Source organism: Danio rerio, chromosome 9 (assembly GCF_052040795.2).
Source record: "Danio rerio strain M-AB ecotype USA chromosome 9, GRCz13ab, whole genome shotgun sequence".
In the NCBI taxonomy this organism is placed as follows: domain Eukaryota; kingdom Metazoa; phylum Chordata; class Actinopteri; order Cypriniformes; family Danionidae; genus Danio; species Danio rerio.
The window spans coordinates 30,935,183-30,954,755 of NC_141029.1; the positions used below are offsets into that span (position 1 = coordinate 30,935,183).

General features: G+C 36.0%; 1 protein-coding gene and 1 long non-coding RNA gene across 2 annotated transcripts in view; one reads left to right on the forward strand and one right to left on the reverse strand.

Moving 5' to 3' along the window:
- Positions 1 to 94: 94 nt before the first annotated feature.
- LOC141376147 (uncharacterized) lies at positions 95 to 18,323 on the reverse strand. Its single transcript, XR_015499628.1, has 3 exons — positions 18,250 to 18,323; positions 2,215 to 2,324; positions 95 to 1,442 (listed from the first exon to the last, which is right to left on the reverse strand). It is a non-coding gene; the product is annotated as an uncharacterized LOC141376147 (long non-coding RNA).
- LOC148679658 (uncharacterized) overlaps positions 6,153 to 19,573 on the forward strand; it is a 178,641-nt gene continuing 165,220 nt past the window's right edge. The window contains exon 1 of the mRNA XM_088651107.1: positions 6,153 to 6,642. The gene's annotated coding sequence lies outside the window, so the exon portion shown is untranslated. The remainder of the gene's footprint in view (positions 6,643 to 19,573) is intronic.

The following is a 19,573-nucleotide window of genomic DNA, read 5'->3' on the forward strand; positions in this document are numbered from 1 at the left end:
CTTTAAGCTGAATACTATTATTACAAAAACATCATTTTAGTATTTTAACTTTTCTTTCAGTGTTATGTGCTGTTTTTTGTAATTAACTATAATCTTTATTTGGACATTTCTGAGTGAAATCTGTTTTTTAAACCCAATGTTGTAGACGTAAAAGCTTTTTTGTAAAGCTTCTATGGCTCATTTGCTGAAACATGATGCAAGAGAAAAATACTTCATACTCCAAGAGGCAAGAAAACACCTCTATTTTCTACAAAGGAGCTCATTTCACAAAAGTATGCAATTTGGTATAGTTGCTGAGTTTTCTTCGCTTACAGAAAAACATGTAAGAAGTCTTTCGAAAAATGTCATAAGAAAAATTAAATTAAAATGATGAGATTAAATGTAATACAATGATGATGAAAGGTGCACAACAACATATTTTTGAAAGGAAGAAAGATATCTTCATAGATGAAACTCATGTTTTAAAATAATTTGTGATGTAAAATAATTTGTAATTTGTAATGAGATGTGGATAATAACTACAACAGTCGATTGTGTGATTTCATTGTGCCAAGTAGAAAGTTTGATGGAGATGGGATTATGGTGTGGGGTTGTTTTTCAGAAACTGGGCTTAATTCCTTAGAGTTCCAGTATAAGAAACTAATAATAATTCAGCATACAAAGACATTTTGAACAATTTCATGCTCATACGTTCATACTGTACAGCAATCTACAAAGCTGGTATGAAGAAACTGGTGTGGAGAAACTTGACTGGCCTGAGCTGAACCTGACTGAATACCTTTAAGGCTGGGACACACCAAGCCGAAGGTCAACCGATTGGCAGCATCCATCCAGCTATAGGTTGTTTTGTGCGCACACACTGACGTTTGTGCGGTTAATACCAGATTGAGTTGGCCCAACTCATCATGTTAAATCTACATTGGTCATCAGTTAAAGAGAGCACTCTGATTGGCTGTTCAGCAACAAATTAGCAATGAATAAGAACAAAAACCGAACTGACAAGACCAAGTTAACAACTCAAGTTAAGAGGGAACACAAAGAAGCCAGCAGTAAATTCACTGCATTTCCCAAATATTTGCAAATTATATGGATTACTAGATTATCAGATGTATTTGCATGAGCAAATCCCTTTGTGGTGAGTGACACATACTGTGATAATGATACTAAACACTGGTTTGTTTGGGCTTTTTGTGCGAGTGTCTCATATTCTGGTTTCCTTTTGTTGAGTGAAAACAGATTACTGCCCCAGTGTGTGTGGAAAGACACACTGTCTAATAAAGATGCTGATTGTGCACTCACATTTCAGTTGTCTGCCATCTTCTTGGTGTGTTTTTGTGCAGCTTTTTGGTCGAGACAAGATCAGATGCAGCCATCATGAGCCAACAACACAATTGGTTTTCATCAGTGTTAGATGTTTGGAGTTGGCTTGGTGTGTCCTGGTCCTTAGGATGAACACATAAATTTCTCATAAACACTCTGCTATACCTTATAAAAAACCTTCTCTGAACAGTTGAAACTGTTATATCTGCAAAAAGTTGGCCAGCTCCAAATTAAACCCTATCAACCCAGACTCAAATATGTGCCCAGAACTACATTTAAAAAAAAAAAAAAGCAACAAATAATTCCTGGACTATGTCGTACTGTAGTTTTTGTTTTCACAATCCACTAAAGAGTGACATATACATTCATTTATTCTTTTTCCTTCAGCCTAGTTGACTTCAGACTTATTTTTCAGGGGGTGGTACAGCGGAATTAACTATTACGGCATGTGTTTTTACACAGTGATTGCCATTCCACTGGCAACCCAGTACTGGGAAACACCCATCCGCTCTTGCATGCACACATGAACTCAAACATTTTAGTTAATCCAATTCACTTACAGCAATTGTCTTTGGGCTGTAGGGGAAACCGGGGCACCCAGAGGGGCACCCAACCCACACAAATACAGGGAGAACATGCAAACTACACACAGAATTGCCAACTGACCCAGCTGGGACTCAAACCAGTGACCTTCTTGCTGTGAGGCAACAGTTTTAACCCGCAAATATTAACATCCTATTCATGTGCATGAGAGAAGCCAATATATCAGCTTGACAATCAAATTGACTGACCCACCCATCCCCCTCCCTAAACCCATCGATAGTATTTTCAAAAATAAAAGGAAAGCCATCACGCCCATGTGCTTCTAGCATAAAATTTTTTTTTTTTTTTAACCTGGTTTCTGGAACCATCCTTTGCCAAAGTCGAATCCTAGTCTGTTGTGCTCCACTCCACATCCCATTTCTGGCACCGTTCACGATGAGCTACCATGCAAATCAGTCACACTGGAAAAACCATCCAAACAGAGATAAGCAGTCAGTAGTACAGTCCCAGAGCAATCGTTTTACACATAAAATATACCCATATGTACCCGCGAGCACATATTTCTCAGTTCTCAAAAATATACAGCAGGGTACATTTTCCAAATGAGCCTGTGGTGAGTAAGATTGGGATGACATTAAAGCTCATGTTAAGGTAGATGTCCTGACTTTTTTGGCATGGTTGCTTCATTCTAGTATATAAGTGTCTTTTTTTTCTTCTTGAATTCATTGTTTTCTCTTTCTTTTTCCAGTAAAATATACAATATACAGTACTGTTCAGAATATGTCATCTGCAATAAAAGCCCTGCCGTCGTAAGGGTTTAGTTGGTTTTAATGGCTTTCCAGGTTACTCAGAGAGGGAATGGAAGGGTAATTTATAAGTCATTTTCAGACTTATCCTCAGTGGCATTGCGTGACTGTAGAAAACTCTAGTCCACATCTCCAGCTGTTACTCAAGTTTTAAGTGGTGCTGTTGACATTGCTGGTTAAGCTGAATTGCCTTAACAGAAACTGTATTATACGCAGTGGGTATGCTGGAGAACTTCATGCCTCTCTAATGTGACAGTGTTGTACAACTGCTGATGAAGCTCTGAACTGCACACCTGGGATTTCAGATTGTTTTTGCTGAGAACAGAGATTTGAAAAGAAACCACTTATCTCGCCAGCCACAGCTCTGGAGAAGCACACGGGGCAAACATTTTAAGATGCATGACAAGATTTTAATGTTTAAAAAACCTCTTGCATGTATTTATTTAATCAAAAAACACATAGACTCAAAATAAACTGTTTTATCGAAAGTAGTAAAAAAATAATAATTTATTCCTATGATTTAAAGTTGAATGTTTAGCATAATATCTCCAAATCTTCAGTGTCACATGATCCTTTAGTATCAATAGTAAAATAGTATTCAATATAATATGTTATATAATATGTTTCTGCTGCTCAAAAACATTTATTGTTAGTTTTGGATAATGTTGGGCTGCTTCATATTTTTGTGAAAATTGTGATACAGTACAATTCAAAAGTACCATTATATTCCATTCATTTATCAATGGCTCAATAAGACTAAAATAAATTTAAATAAATGCTGTTTTTTTCCATCAAAACATCAACGAAAGTAAAAATATATCAGTTTTCACATAATTATCAATAGTTATAATTATGAATATAGGACATCTTCAAAACAAAAAGTCCTGATGCCAAACTTTTAACATACGCTCATTCTAAAAATGAAGCCCTGTATTCGTTTTTGGAAATTGCGAATTATATTGTAGTATGTTTGGCTGCTTTTCATGTTTAAAATAAATTAGTGCTTTTGAAAACACTATTGGTTGGGTTTAGGGGAGGTGGAGGGAGGTTCAGTCAATAATATTCAGATGCAGACCCGCAGACCCACGCACTCGTGTCAGGCACACACAGAACATATATGGTTACGATGGAAGTTTATGTTATTAACGTCTTCTCGGTCATTGTCATCAATATATTTTAATGTAAATTCTTAATAATATTGTACAAAAACAATAGTGTATACTATTTCACAAATAAGGCAATCATGACAGGCAAATAGGGAACAGACTGAACAGTTTTCTATTAGTTATCATAGATGATCAATCATTATTTATCTGGTAGAGTCAATATAGCAGATACTCGATTGCTGGCTTTGCTGAAACACTTTTCAGAGAAATTTAAACGATATAAACTTGACAGGTTTCATTTATATAATGGATTCGTTATAACTAAGGAAATAATAGGAAATTAATATGTATAGGCTATATATGGTTATGTTATAAAAATCTTTTTACATTTAATAAATGTATGACAATATTTTACTCCAGCGATTGAATAGTATTTATTTGCTTAATTTTCTAATAACGTTTTATTTATACTTTCCCACATTAAATACTATAGTAATTTATAGTAATATATTGTTTTTATATTGTTATATAGTATTTATAAACCATAACCATAACGTAAAAATTTCAAAAAATTATATATATATATATATATATATATATATATATATATATATATATATATATATATATATATATATATATATATATAGTTTATTAAAAGATAGTAGATTATAACTATATTAATTTTTAATTAATAACTATAGTAATTCATTTTAATGTAACACATTATTGATTGTTTTTTACATTTACATACCTAACAATTTTAACTAAGTGTGGCAACATTAAGATCCGGAATTAGTTTATTACACTTAATCCTACAATTAGATGGTCTATTGTTTTCTTTGTGTGTGTGGATATGTGAATAAAGTCATAAATGTTTAATTTAATTATTTTTATTTACATAATTTGAGTACCAAAACTGCACAGATGTTAAAATGATTGTTACGATAGAATAACGAAATAATGACTAAAATAGGAAACCCTAAACTGTTTACAGTATAATAAATAGCAATCGTAGCACAGGCGGTCTCGACCGCCATATTTGTGAAATTCAGTAGGTGGTGGTAATGCTCCTAAGCAGTTAGTTGTCATTAAACAAGAAAAAAAAAAAAATAGATGACTGATCTGTCATTAACCGTATATGATTTGCCTAGATCGTGTGTGTTAGATTGTTTGTGCCTGAAATGTGTGCAGCTGGATATATTCGGTTCAGTCGATAGGTCAATCAGTCAGTCGACAGCAGTCTCTGGTGGAGAACAGCAGGTGTGAATGGCACTCGCGAGACAAATTTGAGATCTGAGAAAGTTTACACAGTAGCCTCTGGCAGATTTGCGAAAACAAAATAAACCGACTAACTTACTGACCAACTGACTGATCGCCCCACCCTCCCCCTTCCCTAAACCCAACCAATAGCAACTTCAAAAGCATTGATTAACCCACCCACTGCCTTTCCTAAACCCAACCACAGAGTTTTGAAAAGCAATTCAAAAAAGAAAAGCCCTAGGCAGATTTTTACCACATTTTCAGATTTTTTTTAACACATTCTCACCCTGTTATTTATTTTTTTAGCTTTTTTTTTAACTGCTTTCTGGAACCACTCTTCACCAGACTCAAACCCTGTCATCGTGGTCAACTCCGCTCTGCATATCAAGTCCACCGATGTACGTGTCAAGCTACCGGACAAAATGGTAACAACAGAAAAGCAGTCCACATGCAGGTAAGAGGTCAGCTGATATGCGAAAAAAGGAACGGCATCATACCGCTCTATAGCGTTCAATTTAAAGTCAAAATGCAGCCATACGGAGCTGTGGCTACATTCACGATTTCCAGAAATGTAAATAGAGCCACTGTCCTGGTCACACAGTGAAGACATGAATAGTTCTCTTTTAGTCAGTTTATTCAAAACAATGTGGATATTTCAACAGGAGAAGCAGCTAAGTGATATTTGTAGAATGAGAGCGATTTAGTTAGCAGTTCACTAGATAAACAACAGATCTTCCATCAACCACCAGTGTAATATAGTCACTTCCCTTATGCCAAGTTCAGACTGCATGATTTTCAAAGTAGTCGTGTCACATATGTTTTCACACTGCATGATTATCTTGGGTAGCGTTTTGTTGCTGCTTTGTTTACAGTGCAAGATGGATCGGCGACAGGGGCTTTCACATTGCATGACTTTACAATAGAAAGGATCGCCGACAACTTCGTCCAAACTACATCTAACAGTCAAAAACACATTGTATATGTTTTGTTATTAACAACATAACGAGAAAGAAGCCTTTAATGGGGTAAAAAATGTGCATATTTGCTCACCTGGGCTTGAAGGGATTAAGCAATTTCTCCTCAAATTAAGTTGATAATTAATTAATCATTTTTTAACTTTCTGTATGAAACTTCAAACAGACACGGGTGCTCCAGAGTCCTGTCAAACTTCTACTAGATTTTCCTCCATTTTGTGGGTCCAAATAAATCGAAAATGAGCACTTAACTTCTCCCCTATCTTCCCAATGGCCTGCAGGTTGACAACAAACACACACATATACACACATGCTCTCTCATTGGCTGTAGGCGATCGCCGATGTTATTTTCAGTCAAAACTCATTTCACACGGCATGATTTGGATCGCTGAAAGCTCCAGATATTTAGCATGCCAAATATCTCACAGGCATCGACGACTCATCTGCGATTCTCTCAGATCGCGTCTTTGATAGTTCATACTGTGTGATTGTCACTCACGTGCATGAGCACCGATTTGCCTGTGATTTCAGGCATTTGTCGGCGATTTCTCAAAACCTGTCTGAAGCCAAAATCAGGGCTAAAATCATGCAGTCAGAACTAGGCATTATTCACAGCTTTTGCATCCACCGGTGAAGAGAAACGTCCATAGGAGAAGGGAGACATCCACGAACAAAGGCAAGTGGGGGAGAAAGTGAGGTGAACCATCTGACTTCAATTCCAGCAGATGAGTGACTGGAATCAGTGAGCTTGTGTAGTGAACGGTGATTGATGGTGCAGGTGTATGTAATTAGAATTCAGGTGATTGTGCACATGTGTGGTGAGAGGTGGCTGCTGCGGGACAGCAATGATTGGAGCTGTAGGAACAAGATGGTGAGGGAGAGTGGTGATTGGAGCAGCAGCAACAAGTCAGGGATGTGACAGCTACCTTTTCAGAATGAGCCTGTGTGCAAACTTTTAATCGTTAGTGTATAATGTTAGATTGTTTTAAAAAAAAAAAACTTGTACTGTTACACTGCCAATTCCTATGGGAAGCTAATGGGTAAGCAAAGCCCTCGAGCCACTGGACACATCACTGAAATAGCTAAAACTACAGCAAAAGAAATAGCGTTTCCCCTACTTGGCTTTCTGTGTGCATTGTGTTCAAAACAACATCATTACTATAGTGCTCTACCACAAGCATTATTAATGAAGTGTCAGTCAAGGCAAGTGTCAGTTCTCTATAAACATCAAAGCCAAGGGTTCCCAAAGTCCCTGATGGAGCAAAAAAAAAAAACAGCTTTCTGTCTGCTCAGCATGTTAATAACAACTTTAGCCATCGTAATATAAACTGGATCAACACTGCTCTAGTCACTCAAAGCTAATTGCTGCATTTTTAAGCATATTAATAGTGTCAGATGTAGATTTGTTTTTCAGAATGGTACTTTTTTCACACTTTGCTTAACCCTGGCAATTTAGTAGCAGGTTTACTGTAGCACCTCTTTTTACCTGCTTCAGTGCATTTTTGCATAATTGACCCTGCGCTGTGCTGCCAAACATATAGTGTGAAACAATGTACTCTTTGAAAATCATACACCAATGTTTTGCAATCACAGTTAATTGCATGCACTATTTGCTTTTGACAGTTATGGAAACACTGTTTTGTGTAGTCATTTTAGCATTTGAGAGAAATGACAAACTGTGATGGAAAACACATGAGCTAGGGTAAAGCACAGACTGTTTAGAATAATGATTTTAAAAGCCTATATGATTTTAAAAAAATGTAAATAAAAGCTTTAATTGAGGCATTTGTCCAATTAACAAAATTTGCAATATATGTCAATATATATGGTTAATATGTTAATAGTATTAATATGGCTGTAGGTTAACGTAGGTTCAAGTGTGAAAAGTCATGATGATAGTGATAATGACTTTTTTTTATTGATTATTGTTAGGTTTTTACTGCTATTTATAGAATATTGATAGATTACTATGGAATACATGATTCTAATTGGTCAATCATGACATTCCAAAATATGTTTTACACGGATAACACATCACTAAAACTAGTATAATTGGCTTCAGAGTCAATCACAAAGAATGTGTTATTAGCTATATTTCCATTGACCTATTTTTATGCACATTTTGAATATGCACATAAAAGCATCGGCTGATGGAAACACCAAGATGAGCATAATTTTTGAAAATGTGCATTAAAACATATGCACATAACTGAGCAGGATAAACTTTTTATACGAAAAGAAAAAATGAGCACTATACAATCTATACATATACACACACAGTTGGCATTTCTGTGGGGAGTTTGCATGTTTTCCCTGTGTTGGTATGGGTTTCCTGCGGGTGTTCCGGTTTCCCCCACAGTCCAAACACATGTGCTATAGGTGAATTGATTAACTAAATTGGCCGTAGTGTATAAGTGTGTGTGGATGTTTCTTAGTAGTGGGTTGCAGCTGGACATGTTTTACTGTATAAAACATATGCTGGATAAGTTGACGGTTCATTCCACTGTGGCGTCCACTGATTAAAATAAAGGGACTAAGCCGAAAAGAGAATGAAGGAATAAGAAAGATATCTGTTGTCTTTTTAGACCAGAATCATGATCTTTTTTTAGACCTAATCTAAACTCCTTGACTCTTCATCCCTCCTTTCTGCTTCATAGCATGTTTAGTTAAAATGCGTTCATCATCATATTGCTTACATTTTAGTTTTGTGTACTTGCAAAACTCACTGTGCCAACTCTTCCTCATGAAGCGCCGTTTTGCAGGCTTCACAATGCATGAGCGCTGCCTGTTTTTTCGATGTGCATGTTAACAACCGGGATTCCTCTTTTGTCTTCACATGTGCTGCTGAGGTTTCTCAGTCCCACAGTTGCAAAAAAAAACTTCTTTCTAGGTATTTTGAATGTGCAATTGCTTTATTTAAATAAAAATGTCCAAGACAAAGTTAAAAAGTTTTTTTATTAGTATATGTACACTAGCAGTGGAACTTACTACGATGCAACAGGGTGCCACCTGAAATCTTGTATGTAGGGCTCCAAATTGGTTAGGGGCGGGCCTGATTAGTGCTATTATATTAATCACCTCCAGAACTTTCAAGATCGTCTACATTAGGTCTCATGGCTTCAAACCCCACCATATGTTCATTGCATGACGGCATACGTGAGGCACAAGTTATTTATTAAACAGAGAAAAGATTCACGCAGTTTCTCCTACAGCAGCAATATCCATTTTTACTGTTTATTTGTGATGATTTTTTAATGGAAACGCTGCTTTATTCGCATGTCTTTTATGCCATATTCCAGTTTTGCGCATACATTTTATATACACACAGACACAGAAGATAACGTATCAGAAAGTATCATTTCCCAAAACGTCTACATAGAAATGTGCTTTCAGACTTCCGGTTATGGCGGCCACCTGAGAAGACGTGCCTCACGCTGCTTTGTCCTAATTATTACAACTTTTTACTAAAAACATCCGTATAAGCAACAAAACGTGTTAGAATAAGGTTGAGGTAAACGCTACAATGTCGAAGTCTGCCAAGTTAAATAAAAAAAATAGTAAATCGTCGAGACAGCCGAAACTAACAGATTACCGTGTCTGTGGTGAAACACAGAAGGGTAACGAAGTAGCCGCGGCGGATGAGTCTAACGGAGAGGGCACAGTTGAAGGAGCGAAAGCAGACGACATACTGGCTGCTATAAACTCCCTAAAGACGGACTTTTCGTCAAGATTTGATGGAATTTTGACGGCGATTGAAAGTATGAGAAAGGAGATAAATGATTGTGGTGAACGGGTGTCGCAGGCGGAATTGCGGATTTCAAACGTAGAGGATGACGTTGCCCACCTGCAAACCAAAGTAAACAGACTTGAGTCAAAGAACAAAACATTGGAGGATAAACTTGTGGACTTAGAAACCAGATCGCGTTTAAACAATTTGAGATTGGTGGGCCTCCCGGAAGGCGCCGAGGGACGAGACCCCTGTTCCTTTTTGGATAAGTGGATTCCAGAATTACTGAATGGTATCGCTTTGCAGTCCTCATGTATCATCGAATAGGCACACCGAATCGGACCAATGAGGGACCCAAAAGCTCCGCCGCGAACGCTGATAATGCGGTTCCTTAACTTCAAGGATAAGCAGGCAGTCATCACAGCTGCACGGGCCAAACAAGATATTCGGTACAAGAACCAGCAAATAAGGTTTTTTGCTGACTTGGCAACTGGAATACACCAACGTCGGAAGCAATTTGACCCAATACGTCAGGAACTGCGCAGCTTGGGGATTCGACAAGGAATGATTAACCCAGCCAGGCTGCTGGTAACATATAAAGAACAAACTCGTACTTTTCAAACGGCAGACGAAGCACAAGAATTCATCAACAAAATTAAGGAGGACACTAACACCAGTTAAAAAAAAGAGGTTAGAATATTTGAGAATGAAACAATCGAAAGTGCACTGATATCTGAAACCTTTTAGCAGGTAATCAAAATACATTGTAATATCTGAAGCCTCTATCAGGTTAAATTATATATACAAAAAAATAAATTACTAGATAATCAGACAAAAAAGGAAATATGTGTGAAACGGATAGACTACAGTATACTGGTTGCAGACGGGTGTAAATTGTTAAAATAAGTAGCGGCAGTGAGGGTTCAGTAAAAGGGATAACACAGAGTGGTTTGACTGATCCTCACTAGTGTGGAGCAGTGTTTAGCTATACTGGGAATCAGGATGTTTCTAGGGGAGATCCCACAGAAGTGGGAAAGGGGTAGTTCATGTTGTTCAGTGTGCTGGATGTGGGTTCGTACATCCAAGTTCGTCTTGCTTCTCTGTAATCCTATTTTCATAATACAAGGTAATCTATTTTTTTCATTTGTAAAAAATGTCTCAAGGAGTATCCCTTAATTTTGTTTCCTGGAACTGCAGAGGCCTACAACAACTTAAAAAAGTCAAACAAGTCATGAATAAACTAAAAGATATGGACTCTAAAATAGTGTTTCTACAGGAAACACACCTACTAGAAAATGACATAATCAAAATAAGGAGGAGATGGCAGGGTAGTGTGTTCTCAGCATCATTTTCATCCCAGGCTAGAGGAGTGGTGACCCTTATTCATAATACAGTACCATTTCAAGTAAAACAAATACTTAAAGATAAGTTTGGGAGATATCTAATAGTTCAAGGGTCTCTACTATCAGAATGTTTAAACCTGGTAAATGTATAAGGTCCCAATACAGATGACCCTAAATATTATGTAGATTTATTTTTTACACTATCAACATTACCAGGATTATATATTATAGCTGGAGATTTTAATTGTACACTAAATCCATGTCTGGACAGATCCACTGGACTGGACGAGACACATAAAAAATGTAGAGCAGAAATTATTAATTTAATTAATAAATTAAATTTGCTGGATATTTGGAGAGAACTAAAACCACAAACAAAATCATATTCTTGTTACTCAAATGTTTTTAAGACATATTCTCGTAAATATTTTTTTAATTTCATCAGAATTACGGGCCAAAATTCACAACAGCTTCTACGATAATATTGTGATGTGATTTCAGACCACGCCCCATGTTGTATAGAATATGTGGATAGAAAATTGACAAAAGACCCAACTAGATGGCCTTTTCAGCATAAATGGTTACAAGATGAAAACTTTGTGACATATATAGAAAAGCAGATTGAAGATTTTTTTAAAATTAATACTACACAAACATCTGCATGCATAAAGTGGGAAGCTTTTAAAGCTTTCCTCAGAGGACATATTATTAGTTATGTAGGTTCAAAATCAAAAAAGACAAAAGAAAAGAGAATACAATTAGAACATAAAATAAAAACTCTTCAAGGAAAAGTCTATGAGAAGAATGATCCACAAATTCAAAAGGAGTTAATGATTTTGAGGGCTGAATACAACAAGCTTTCTGCTTTTAGAGCTGCCTCCAGTCTTTTGAGACTAAAGCAATCTTTTTTCGAACAGGGAGATAAATCAGGTAAACTTTTAGCATGGCAAATAAAACAATTGGAGACCAAAACACCTATAACAACTGTAAGAGTAAATGGAAAGGATATAGTGGATCCTGTTGAAATTAATGATGTCTTAAAAAGCTATTACAAAGAACTATATGAAGCAAAAAGTAAGACCAATTTACAAAATCAAAAAATGTTTTTAGATGAATTACCTATACCGGTCCTTTTAAACGAACACAAAACAGACTTGGAGATGAAAATTAATATAGAAGAAATAGGGAATGCTATTGATAACCTGAAATCAGGAAAAAGGGCAGGACCAGATGGTCTCCCAATAGATCTGTATAAAAAAATTCAAAAATAAATTACTAATTCCACTAATGGAAATGTTTCTGGAGGCATTTCAAAAAGGTAATTTTCCACCTACTATGAATAATGCTTTAATTATTTTATTGCCAAAACCTGGTAAACCCCCTAATAAATGTGAAAATATGAGACCTATAAGTTTGTTAAACTCCGATCTTAAGATAATATGTAAACTTTTAGCAAACCGGCTACAGAAATCATTACCATATATAATTAATAAAGACCAAAATGGATTTATAATGGGAAGGCAGGGTTTTCATAAATGTAAGACGGGTATTAAACATTATTCACATTAACAAAGAAATATCAGATACAGCACTCTTATCACTAGATGCTGAAAAGGCCTTCGATAGGGTCGAATGGCCCTATCTTTTCAATGTTTTAGAAAGATTTGGAATGGGAGATAACTTCATAAAATGGGTTAAAGTAATATACAAAAATTCGACTGCAGAAATCCTAACTAACAGAAATATTTCCAAACCAATAAAAATTGATAAAGGATGCCGACAAGGTTGCCCACTCTCTCCTTTGTTGTTTACACTAGCAATTGAACCCTTTGCAGCTGCAGTACGCTCACATCAGCAATACTCTGGGATAATGCTAGGACCAACAGAACATAGAATAGCCTTGTATGCTGACGATGTCATTCTATTTATGTCACAATTAAGTAAATCGATTCCAGCTGTGGTAAAACTAATCAAAACATTTGGCAATATCTCAGGATATAGGATCAATAAAACAAAATCCTCCATATTAATCTTAAATTCAAATGAAAGAAAGAATCCAGATGTAGAGGCATCCCAATTTGGAGTTGTTGAACAGTTTAAATATTTGGGAGTACAGATTTTACCAAGATTAGAAAATATTGTTGATGCTAATTATGCATCTTTAATGACAAAAATTAACGAATCAATGGATAGATGGATGTCACTACCAAGTTCTATAATTGGAAGAATTAATATTTTAAAAATGAACATACTACCCAAACTACTTTATTTATTTCAAAATATTCCATTACCTCCACCTTCAGAACTGTTTGCAAAAATTAAAACCATGTTTGTCAGATTTATATGGAACAATAGTGCGTTTGTCTTTGTTATACCTGCCATATGACAGAGGAGGTTTAAAATGTCCAAACATACTGTGGTACTACTGGGCGGCACAGCTGAGGTCAATAATGTTCTACTTCTCAACAAGTGAGTCTCCACATTGGGTAGAAATGGAATCTTATAATTTAACCTTACCTCTTCCCTCATACATCTATTCAGACACTGCAAAAAAACGACGCAAACAAACAAAAAACCCAATTGTAAAACATATGTTACAGATATAGTTTGATGTACAAAGATATCAAAAAAACTCAAATTCACTGTCTCAATTTAGTCCAATATGGGGCAATCGGTTCTTTGTACCAGGAAGAGCAGATGCAACATTTAAACTGTGGGAGTCGAAAGGACTTAAAATGATTCAAGATCTTTACTTGACAGATTCAGATAGAATGATGTCCTTTGAAGAGTTGAGGCTTAAATTTAATCTTAATAGAAAACATTTTTTCAAATATCTTCAATTAAGAAGTTTTGTTAAAGCAAATCAAGATAATGATCTTAATAGACCCAAATACTCCTCTTTAGAAAAAATGATGATAAAAGATAATCTAAGAAAAGGTATCATATCAGAGTTCTATGGTTTGCTGACAATGAACTCACCCGAGAATTCATACTGTAAGTTGAATGCATGGAAGGAAGATTTGCAATCTGAATTTTCGGAGGAAGATTGGGAAGAAGCCTGCACTAAAGCTCATACTATGTCTATAAATTCACGTCTTAAACTTATACAATATAAATGGATCATGCGGACATATGTAACACCAGTACAATTAAATAAATATAATAAAAACATACCAGATATATGTACAAAATGTTTGGAAGCTAGAGGAACCTTGTTTCACTGTATTTTGCAGTGCACAAAAATTAAATTATTTTGGGAAGAGGTGAGAATTATAAGTGAAAAAATTATTTCAAAATAAATCCTCCTTGACCCAAAGCTTTTTTTGCTAGGTTTATACCCAGAGGACTCAAACTATAGTAGAAGCGAACAAATATTTATAGACCTCAGCTTGCTTTATGCCAAAAGATGTGTAGCTTTGCTATGGACAAAGATGCAAAGACCAAACGCTACTCAATGGATAAAACAAATGTTGTCAAGTCTGCCATTAGAAAAAATAACTTATATACTAAGGGCTAAACAACGTGTATTTGAAAACATATGGAGTCCTTTCATTAGTTATATCAAAGAAGTGGAATTAACAGAGGAAGAAGTTGATGAATAATATTTGATGGATAATGCAGTTCCAGCTTTATAGTTCTGCATTGATACATTACTTAATACATATTTGCTTTGCCTAGTACTTAGTATGATTATAATTGTCATGTTTGAATAGATTACCATAATTGAAAAAAAAGAGGAGCAGTTTTATTTTTTTATTATTATTATTATTTGTTATTATTATTGTTGTTTGCTCGTTTGTTGTTTGCTTTTAGTTTTTATTATAAATATATATATCCTTATATTTTGTATAATTTGTAAATGCAACAAGGTTATTATTGTTGTAAAATGTTTGTAAAATGTTGTATTTCAATGTGTACAAACTGAAAACGAAAAATAAAAATATTATGGTAAAAAAGAAATGTGCTTTCAAAAAAGTGCAAAATGCTGTTGTTGTGTAAATGAACAGACAAAACACTCACACAAAAAAAAAGTTTCCATATGTTGTGTAAATGCTTCTTTTTGTCTGCTGTGTGGTTGCTAGAGCATTCGGTGTAGTTTTCAGGACATTGCTAGACACCCTCACTAATAAGTTGTGCTACAGTAAGTACTTTCCTATGTAAGTTGCAAAGGTGTTGTATGTGACAGTTGTTAATGGGCTTGCTAGGGCATTTAAAGATGATAACCATTGGGGTTTCTGGGGTGTTGGGCCTGGGTCAAAGTATCAAAGTGAATGTGGTGTGTTTTTGATGATGTATTTTTGGTGGTTGTCATTGATAAAGTGTTTAAAGGGGGGTTTAGTTCGATTATATGAGGTGTTCTCTGTGGTTTCCAGGGCATTTCTATACTGCATTGAAGAATTCTAGAGGTTTTGAGAAGCTACGATGCTTGTTGGTCATTTATGCAGGTCATTTGTGCTTTGGTTCTGTAGTTGTTATTTTAGTTGTCTGCAGGAATGTTCTGAATGGCTGCACACATCTGTTTGTGATGCATTAAATATAATAATACGGCATTAAAGATGAGTGTTTCATTATTTTTCATAGAGCAAGGTGTTGTTTGATCAGTTTTTACAGGACTAGTGTCAAGGATCAATGAACACAGCCTCCTATAATGAGAAACCTGAGCTGTGTTTGGAATCAACCTCTATAACATTATTCACCATTCTCTTTACTGATAAACTATCATAGTCCACTTGAAGAAGTAAATGAAAACAAATGAAGAAATTCAAACATTTATTGCAAAAATGCACACAGTTCATCCAGGTTCATCCCAACACAAATCTATTAGGTTAACGTGACAAATGTAAGTAGATTGAACATAAAACAATTAAGTTGTCCCAAAGAATCTTAAAGGTGCAGTAGGTAACAGATTAGCATAAATCTCTGAATCACAGTCCCTCCCCTGCCGTCTAGAGCCACGCCTTCTAGCACAGCAAAAGAACCCTCTCTCGTGTTAAAAGCGACAAGTGCTTGTCCGGCGGCGAGCAAGTTAAACTGACATATTTCAGAGTGAATATTTAGAGTTGCATGGTAAATATAGGGAAAGACTAGGTGGAATGGTGCTGTTTACTTGTGTTTTGTTGTTAAACTAAATTAAAATCTACATTATCGATGCTGTAAAAGGTCCCTTATAAAACTGAAAATAGTCTTATCAATTCTTCATCGGAAGATTTTAGTGGCTGAACAACACTTCTGTGAAGCTATAACTCGCTTGTAACAACAACATCTAACATTACATCAGCTTTGCATGAAGCTAAAATAGTTTTAAAACAAAACATTACCTGTCTAAGAGAAATCCTTCAGCCATTGTTTCATCCTTCCTTCAGCATGCAAAGGTAACTCCAATATTGACTCAGGTTTTTAAAAAGTTTTGATTCAGAAGGTTTTTACCGATCTCGTGGGCGAACCCTCTCTTGTGAACACGCAGCAACAACAGCGGTCGGCGTAGCTGCGTACAAACGGCTGCGCAGTTGTTCAAATCTGCTTTTGCTGACAGACAGTTTCGCCTACTTATCGGAATTATGGGAGATGTCGGTCCGACTCTATTTAATTGGATGAACATTTTTTAGTTTTATGCTTTACCCAAAATATAAAAATACATATAAACACATTTAGATCATTTATTTAAATCATTACTATCCGACTGTGAAGAGACTTTCAACCAGCACTACAAGAAATGCTTCTGAAGACAATCACCTTCTGTACCTTTAAGAATTGTTTTGTTAAAGCTCATTTTAAATTAGTTTGAACAAGCTGCACAAATCTTCGTCTTTGACATTTATTGCTTAAATGAGCAATTTAATAAAGGATTAAGGAATATATGCCATTAACTATAAAAAAAAATTGTTGGGTTCCACACAATTGATTTGTGTTTGGACAACATGAAGGAACTGAATTAAATTATTGTTTTTTACAAATTTAAATAGATTGAACATTAGGCAATCTGCTTGGTAAGTCGTGACGTATTGGTCACGTATGAAATACTCTTTACAGGTCCAAGCTGCTCATTTGAATTGAGAAAATATTTGTTCATGACCACTTTTTAGTCATAACAAACATTAAAGTGAATCTTATTAAAATCATGGGGTATACAACAGTCTCTGGACTTGCTGCATCACAGACACCAATATTTTAACAATTTATATAAAATCAATCACTTTCTGCAATCAGATATTAGGCATGGATATATATTGCGATCATGATTTTCAAAAGTATTACATTTTACAATATGCTTTGTAAATATTTATTATTAGCATTTGTTAAGTCTCCCCATACAGTTTGAAAAAGAGCTTGGACCCGGAAGCCACTTCGCATGACGGCACACTTAACAAGGGGATAAAGCTGCACCCCACTCCGCCTCGAATTCAGCTCTTTTTCAATAAGTAGTATGAACAAACAGCAAACGTTATTTTTTGACTATTTAATAAAATGGATGAAACTGGCAAGACCCAGGAATTTATTCAGCACAACAACAGCTGCCACTGTGGTTTCAGACACCACTTCAAATAGCTGTCCCCTCAAAAAGTGTCCTATTTAAGTGTCTAAAACAGTGGTCACCAAACTTGTTCCTGGAGGGCCGGTGTCCTGCAGATTTTAGCTCCAACCCTAATCAAACACATCTGAACAAGCTATTCAAGGTCTTACTAGGTACACTTGAAACATGTAGGCAGGTTTGTTGAGGCAAGTTGGTGCTAAACCCTGCAGGGACACCGGCCCTGCAGGACTGAGATTGGTGACCCCTGATCTAAAAGGTGATTTTGGACACAGCTCTGCAATCTCATTTATAAACGTGGCATACGCACAATGCAAAATGCATTGCATGCAAAAGTTGTGATCTGTATTAAACAAACTTTATGGACGAATGTGTACAGATGCAAGTGATATCTAAGGTCACACTTTATTTTGATGGTCCATTTGTTGAATTTAAGTAACATTGCAACTAATTCTCATTAGATTATAAGTAGACTGTTAGGTTGGGGTTAGGGTTAGTGTAAGTTGACATGTAACGTTAATTGCAAAGTCAGTTAAATGTCTGTTGAAGGAGCCGTATGAACAGATATTAAGCAGACAGTCTACTAATACTCAAATCGACCATCAAAATAAAGTGTTACCAAATCTAAACATATTTACCTTAAATCAAGGGTGTCCTAACTTGTTCCTGGAGGGCCGATGTCCTGCTGAGTTTAGCTCCAACTTGCTTCAACACACCTGCCAGGACGTTTCTAGTATATCTAGAAAGAGCTTGATTAGCTGCATCAGGTGTGTCTGATTAGAGTTGGAGCTAAAGGCTGTTTCTCAATTCCAAGAACGCAGAGAACAGACTTGTGTTCTTGTGGAGACCGCGTCCTGTGAGAAATGAGATGCTGCATTCTTCCTGATGGTCACGTAACCTTCACGCGTTTTAAATGGAAAATTATTTAAACATTAAAGCATTCATACAATGATTTATTGTTTTTCCCCTTTTTACAATATATACTCTGCATAAAAACATTATAAATATACAATATAAATTAAACTGATTTTAGTACAAATTTCAGCAGCAAATTTTATTTCTTTATTAGGATGTTCATGGTAATGTTTATGTTCACCATTTCATTAAGAGAAGCTCCTGAGGTAAATGAGTGATATCTCTGAACTTTAATAATAAATCGAAATAAAATGGTGCGCTTTCCACGTTCAGTCGCAATGACTTCTGGGACTTCTAAAGCGAGATCGGTGCTCAAGTCTGCATCGTTGCGTTCTTGATATCAAAAACACATCTAAGACGTTTCACGCATGCTCTGTTCTTGCGGTCTTGAGTATTGGAACTGAACTTTGGCAGCTGATGGTGATGCTACACAAAAACAAGAGGACGCAAGACTGCCGAAGAACGCAAATTGAGAAACAGCCTCCAGGACACCAGCTCTCCAGGACCGAGTTTGGACACCCCTGCCTTAAATACTGACTTAATTCAACCACTTTAAAGAGCCCATATTATACATAAAATAGGGTCATATCTTGGTTGTAAGGGTCTCTAACAACAGTCTAATATGCATGCAAGGTCAAAAAACACTTTCATGGTCTTGTAATCTGCATTTATTTTTACCTAATTATCCCAGCGACTCCCGTATGAATCGTCCAGTGATTAATTTGTTCCTAAACCCCTCCTTAGCGCGAAGCTAATCTGCGCTGATTGGACCGATGATAGTCTGTTGCGATTGATCGACACTGACTGCTTTCAGCCAGAGATAGAGCGAAATGCCCAGCAGCTAATCAACAAAATAGAAGTAGTCAGAGTGTATACACGCTCAATAGTGTGGAGTTTAGCTGCCAGTGGATAAATGTAAATACAGACGATGGACTTCAAAATACAGACGCCTGACTATTTTATTGAGCAAAAACTCCCAAGAACTGGCGAGGAGATCTCCTAGCTTGTCACATTCTGCTCTTTTTACAGACACACACACACACACAC